The sequence below is a fragment of the Equus quagga genome, chromosome 16 (assembly GCF_021613505.1).
Source record: "Equus quagga isolate Etosha38 chromosome 16, UCLA_HA_Equagga_1.0, whole genome shotgun sequence".
NCBI classification, from domain to species: Eukaryota; Metazoa; Chordata; class Mammalia; order Perissodactyla; family Equidae; genus Equus; species Equus quagga.
In genome coordinates this window covers 36,700,443-36,707,336 of record NC_060282.1, presented here as the reverse complement: position 1 = coordinate 36,707,336, position 6,894 = coordinate 36,700,443, and the positions used below count along the sequence as shown (strand labels likewise).

Genomic DNA, 6,894 nt, shown 5'->3' with positions numbered 1-6,894 from the left:
GTCTGGTGGCTCCTCCTGCTCCCCAGCCTCTGAGAAGCCCTGAGGCCCAGCCTGGGTAACACTCTATCCTGTAGAGCAGCACCTCACACACAGCCTGCGCAGGACGGGGTGGGCAGCCTTCCTCTGGGGTTCGGTTAGCCGCACCTCACATGCACGCTCAGTGTCCTGGGCGTGAACTCCACCAAAGCGTGCCTCCTGGTGTCGCAATGGTCCCTTTGCTCTCAGTGGGGCTGTGAGCCTCTGAAGGGCAGGCCCATGCTTTTGTTGCTTGTTTTTGTGACTCCAATCTTCAGCAACGTAACTAGCACGGATAATATGTGCTCAGCTAAAGCTGATTAATTAATAAATGAGAATTTCAGAGCTGAAGGAGAGATCATCTACTCCAGAGTTATCACAGGTCCAGAGGGGCAAAGCAGCTTGAGTAAGTTATAGTAGAGTGAAGACTAAACCAAGTTCCGTGAATAAATGGTTCCAGAACACTTGCTTTTTATTTGTCCTCTGCACAGCATCATGGGATCAAAAGAAAAACAAGAACATTTTTTCCCCCTTGTGAAACCTGCACCACAACCCATTCCAGAGCTAGGTGCTCCAATAATTATTGCATCCAACTCTCGACAAAGGTTCACTGAATGAATTGATGGATAGATCAATGCATAGATCAATGGATGATTGGACCACTTATCTCTTTATTATTTAAATTCTTTAATGTGAAGTACACACATATACAGAAAAATGCACAAATTATAAGTAGGCAACGCAAAATTCTCACAAAGTGAGCATGCATTTAACTACCACTCATGTCAAGAAATAAAACGATGTCAGCACCTGAAAGCCCTCATTATGCTTTCTCCCAATTACTGCCTATGCTCCTCTCCGAAAGTAACCACTTTCCCGACTTAACCATAGATTTGTTTTGCGTATTTTTGATTTTTATGTAAATGGAATAACACAGTATGATTCCTGTGTGTCTGACTTCTTTCACTTAATGTCATGTTTGGGAGACTCAGGTGTGTTATAGCATATTAGCTGTGGTTTGTTCATTTTCATTGCTGTGTTGAACTTCATTGTAGGATTACAGTGTGGTTTAGCCATCCTTCCACAGGCATATATCTGGATTCTCCTTGGTTTGAGGCTATTATGAAGAATACTGCTTATGAACATTCTTGCCCACAGATTTTGGTGCACATGAAATGCATTTCCCTCTGGAATATTCATAGGAAGAGACTTGCTATGTCATGAGGTACGTAAATATTTAACTTTAGTAGATAATGCCAACTATTTTCCAAAGTGGTTCTATCAACATACATGCTCACCAGAAGCGTATGAGCATTCTCATCGGTTCACATCTTCACCAACATTTGGTATTGCCAGTCTTTTTTATTTCAATTACTTTAATGGGTATATTGTGGTAATCATTGCGCTTTAATTATTTTTGCCTTACTAATGAATCAGTTTGCTGACCATATCCCTTTCTTTGGTCGGGGGGAGGATGAAGTGCCTGTTTAAGTGTCTTGTCTATTTTTCTGTTGGGTTGTCTGTTTTTTGAAAATTGATTTGTAGGAACTCTATATATTCTGGATACATTTTGTTGTTCATATGTGTTGTATATTCTGCCACTTGATGGCTTACTCATTTCATTCTCTTATGCTGTCTTTAAAAAAAGATTATGGGGGCCAGCCTGGCAGCACAGTGGTTGAGTTTATGTGCTCTGCTTCAGTGGCCCAGGGTTCGCAGGTTCACATCCTAGGTGCTGACCTATGCACTGCTCATCAAGCCATGCTGTGGCAGCAGCCCACATACAAAATAGAGGAAGACTGGCACAGATGTTAGCTCAGGGACAATCTTCCTCACCCAAAAGAAAATTATGGAAAATTTCAACCTATACAAAAGTAGAGGAAATAGTATAAGGAATCCATATATGCATCACTCAGTTTCAACTCAAACCAGTTCCTTTTCACGTGTACCTTGACCCATTTCCTTACCCTCTCTCTCTCCTATCCCTGAAATTGCAGAATATTTTGTAGCAAATACCAGATGTTGTATCCTCTCATGTGTATTTTAGTAGGCACCACAAAGAGATAAGAAGTCTTTTTAAATATAACGACAATACAATTACCAAACTTAAAAGTATTAACAAGAATTCCGTAGTAACAATAAATGCCAGTTTGTTTCCAAATTTAATTGATCACAATTTTTTCCCCCTGTACATGATTATTTTGTCTGAGAATAAAGACAGTGTTTTCATTTGCCGTCTGTATGCATTTTATTTCTTTTTCTTTCCTTATTGCACTGGCTAGGTCTTCTAGTACAATGTTGAATAGAAGTGGTGAATGTAAATAGCCTTTAGTACATATTCCATTTTATCTTCACTACTGGCTTTTTAAATCATGGTTGCTTTAGGATTTTCAATACACGTTTTGAACTTTATTCTCTGTGCTTCCTATTGTTATTTCTTCAAGTTCAGAATCTTTTCTTTGGCAATGCCTAATCTGCTATTGATTGCATCCAATGAAATTTTCATTTTAATTGTATTTTTTTTCCTCTGGAATTTTCATTTTATTTTGCAAATAAGTTTCATGTCTATTTTCATTATTTTTTTGTTATTCTCTATATCCTTGAGCATATGGAGCATATTTGAATAGTTGTTTTAACATCCTGATCTACTAAATCCATCACCTCTGTCATTTCTGGGTTTGTTTCTATTCACTGACTTTTCTCTTGATTATGGGTCATTTTCCTGCTTCTTCATAGGTCTATTAATTTTTTATGGGATGGTAGACATTGTGACTCATGCTATTGATAGATTTTGTTGTATTTTTTTAAAGAGTGTTAGACTTTGTTAGGCAGTTTAATTAGTTTGGATCTGTTTGATCTTTTAGTGGATTATTATTATTTTTATTATTTTGAGGAAGATTAGCCCTGAGCTAACATCCGCTGCCAATCCTCCTCTTTTTGCTAAGGAAAATTGGCCCTGAGCTAACATCTGTGCTCATCTTCCTCTATTTTATATGTGGGATGCCATCACAGCATGGCTTGATGAGTGGTGTGTAAGTCTGCGCCCAGGATCTGAACTGGCAAACCCTGGGCTGCTGAAGCAGAGCACACAAACTTAACAACTATGCCACCAGGCTGGCCCTGTAATAGCTTATTTTCTAGCTCTCTTAGAGTGAGTCTAGAATAGGCTTTACTCTACAGCTAATTTAGCCCCACTTCTAAAGTGTGAAACTTCTGCTCTCTCTACTGAATAGCTCCTGGGTTTTTGTTTTGTTTGTTTTAAGATTTTTATTTTTTTCCTTTTTCTCCACAAAGCCCCCCAGTACATAGTTGTATATTCTTCGTTGTGGGTCCTTCTAGCTGTGGCATGTGGGACACTGCCTCAGCGTGGTTTGATGAGCAGTGCCATGTCCGCGCCCAGGATTCGAACCAGTGAAACACTGGGCTTCCTGCAGCGGAGCGTGCGAACTTAACCACTTGGTCACAGGGCCAGCCCCAGTAGCTCCTGTTTTTAACAAGGCCTTTCCACTCTGGTTGGTGGGAACTTAAGCGTTCCCTGGACCAGTGTAAGCTCTGGGAATTATTTGGCTTATACCAATTTCATCAAATTTGAACAAGATTCCAAGTTATTACAAACATTTTCCATTTAATATTTCTAATTTCTTTGGGGATGGGAGAGTTGGGAGGATAATAGAATGGGATTGCTGAAACCAGAATTCAGAATTGAAAGATACTCAGCAATAAATCTAGGAGTTGTCCCTGACCTATCCCTCTTATTTATCCCCCACGTTTAGTCTTGTAGCTTCCGTACCCTACTATCTCTCAGATCTATTTTTTCATCTCCGTCCTCACCAGCACTAACTTAGTTTGAACACTGAACTGCCTGGTTTTAAACACTGGCTCCACCGCATAGTACCTGTGCGATCTTGGGTAAATTGATAAATTTGTGATGCCTCAGTTTCTTCATCTGTAAAATGGAGATAATAGTATATAATATAAAAAGGATTATATTATGCTCATAAGTCTGAATCTTGCTTTTTAAACTTGTTTTGGCTATTTTTATTTTAGCTATACAGATCTTGTATAGATCTGCATCATTTAAAAAAATGGCTGCACAGTATTCCATTGTATGAATATATTATAATTTATTTAAGGAGTCCCTTGTTGATAGACATTTTAAGTTGTTGGTGGATTTTGCTATTATAAACAATGCAATAATTACTATAAATATTCCTTGTCTACTTTTGCAACTATATTTTGGGTTAAATTCCTAGCAATAGTATTGCCAGATCAAAGGGCACGTGCATTTTAAATTTTGGTCAAACTTTTCTCCGGAGACACTGTACCAATTTACACTTTCAGCAACCACATATGAGACAACCTGCATTCTCATCAACAATGAATATTACCAAACTTGTCAATTTTTTCAAATTGGATGAGTGTAACATTTTATCATATTGTTTGCTTTAACATTTTTAAAATTATAAGTTGAATATTTTTATATGCTGAAGAACCATTTGTACCTGTCTGCTGTTACTTTTAGTTTACTTTTCTACTAGATTGTTTTCAGTTTTATAAAAGAATTTTTAAATTCTTTGTAAATTAAAGAAGTTTCTAAATTAAATAAATATACGTGTCGCATATAGTTTTCTCCCTAGCTGCTTGTTTGTCATTTGATTTTGGTTTTTTTGTTTTGTTTGTTTGTTTTTATTATTTTTTTTAAAGATTGGCACCTGAGCTAACAACTGTTGCCAATCTTTTTTTTCCTTTTCTGCTTTTTCTCCCCAAATCCCCCCAGTACAAAGTTGCATATTTTAGTTGTGGGTCCTTCTAGTTGTAGGATGCCGCCTCAGCGTGGCCTGATCAGTGGTCCCATGTCCGCGCCCAGGATCCGAACCGGCGAAACGCTGGGCCGCCGAAGTGGAGCACACAAACTTAACCACTCGGCTATGGGGCTCGCCCTTGATTTTGTTTAACATACGTATATCTAACTAGATTGTTGTACAGTTTATCAATACCTGCCTTATGGCTCTGGATCTTGTGTTTTGCTCTGCCACTCTGAGACTATGTTTTTTGTATTTTTATAGTTTTCTAAAAACGTTGAGATCTCCGTGCTGTTTGGGATTCCATTCTGGTATGAGTCAGGAACTGAGGTTTATGTGTTTTCCAAACAGCGAGCCGGTTTTCTTCACAATTTATTGAATAATTAAACTTGCCCGACTGGTTTGGAATGCTACTTTCGTAAGATACTAAGTAAGTACATGTGTTTACTGTGCTTTGTGGATTCTCTTTTCCGTTCCATTGAATCATCTATTTATTTCATCTCCAGAAGGAGATGGAACTTTACTCATTCGTAGACTTTAATATCTATTGGGGCTGCTCTCCCCCAGCCTTCTCCCGCTTACTCTTCCCTCTCTCCTGGGAATTTTCTTTGCATTCATTTCTGTGAATTCCAGTATCATTTTGCAAAATTCCTTCTCTTTCAAAATACTATTTTTTTGGACTGACATAAAATTTATGGACTAGAGAGATTTGACTTTATATTATTGTTTTCTTTTCCAAGAATAAAGGAAATCCGTTACATTGCTCAGTCATTTAAAATTTTTCTGTGTACAGGTTTTCTACATTTCCTGTAAAATTTATCTCTGAATCTTTTATTTTTTTACTTGCTCTGGTAACATGAGATATTCCTTTTATTATATTTCCCAGCTGGTTATTGTTTGTTTATATTAAAACTATTAATTTGTGTACTTTAATAAAATAAACTCTTTTTGATGCTCTCTTTAGTTCCCAGATTTTGGGGTAAGCATTGTGAGCCCTCTAAAAATACCATATCAGCAGTAAATCATGACCATTTTGCCTTGTTTCTGATATTTGTATCTCTTCTGTTTTTTCTAACTGCATTGGATTGTGTTTCCAGAACTCTGTTAAGTAGCAGTGGGAGAGTGAGCACCCTGTCTGCTTCCTGATTTTAATGTTGTGCTTCTGTTTGGCGTGTGGGAGGACCTGAGTCAAGACCAGAGCCTCTTTGTTTTATTTCTCAGCTTTGCAGAGAAAGTAAACGTTGGTAAGGCAGTTCTCCCCAGGGCCTAGTCACCTCCCTGGAGCTGTGCAGTAGGGTTTGAGGTCAAAGCCCCTTCAGCAATAAAGTCTTCATTGGCTTGCTTTGTTTACCAAGCACGTCTCTCTCTTTTAGAGTCTCTGTAGAGATGGACGATGTGAACAGAGTAGCTGCCCGAGACAGGATTTGGGCCTCCTGGTCTCCTAGCCAAGCTTTTCCCTTCCTGTTATGTCATTTCCAATGATACATTTTCACTTATTAACTATAACTCATTTACCATTTGACATTTGTGCCTTATGTATACGTTTATTCAAGTGGTCTGTTTGTCCAACTATACTTTAAGCTTTTAAAGTTCTGGAACCAAATCATGTATATATATTTACTTATGGAGAAAGAGAGAGATGAAGGAGAAGGAGGAGGAGAGGAGGAGACAGAAAATTCAGCAGTGCCTGAAATAAGGAGGGAGCTTAAATCCAGAGCCATAAAAAAAAAAAAGAAACCTAAAACAATCGTGAAAAACGTTAACATTTGTTTTACCTAGTTGCTGAGTACATGAGTGTCTGTTACATTATTTTCTTTATTATTTTTATCAGTGTGAAATACTTCACTATTTGAAATGGTGATTTTAAAAAGAAGAAGGGAGAAGAGCAGAAGGATCTTGATTTGGGTTTGGGTTTGGACTTAGTGCATCTGAGTCTAACGTCAGCTGCATCAGCTGCATGACCCTGGACAAATGGTTTCACTCAGTCTCCTCATCTGCAAAGAAGGATAATGCCGCCTTCTTCAAAGAGGGATGTGAGCATTACAAAAAAGGGGCTGCGTCCTTCGACAAAGGAGCT

General features: G+C 38.2%; 1 long non-coding RNA gene across 1 annotated transcript; it reads left to right on the top strand.

Annotated features, from left to right (window-relative positions):
- Window positions 1–762: 762 nt before the first annotated feature.
- LOC124228175 (uncharacterized) lies at window positions 763–6,414 on the top strand. Its single transcript, XR_006885649.1, has 3 exons — window positions 763–1,240; window positions 5,082–5,247; window positions 5,915–6,414. It is a non-coding gene; the product is annotated as an uncharacterized LOC124228175 (long non-coding RNA).
- The last annotated feature ends 480 nt before the right edge of the window (window positions 6,415–6,894 follow it).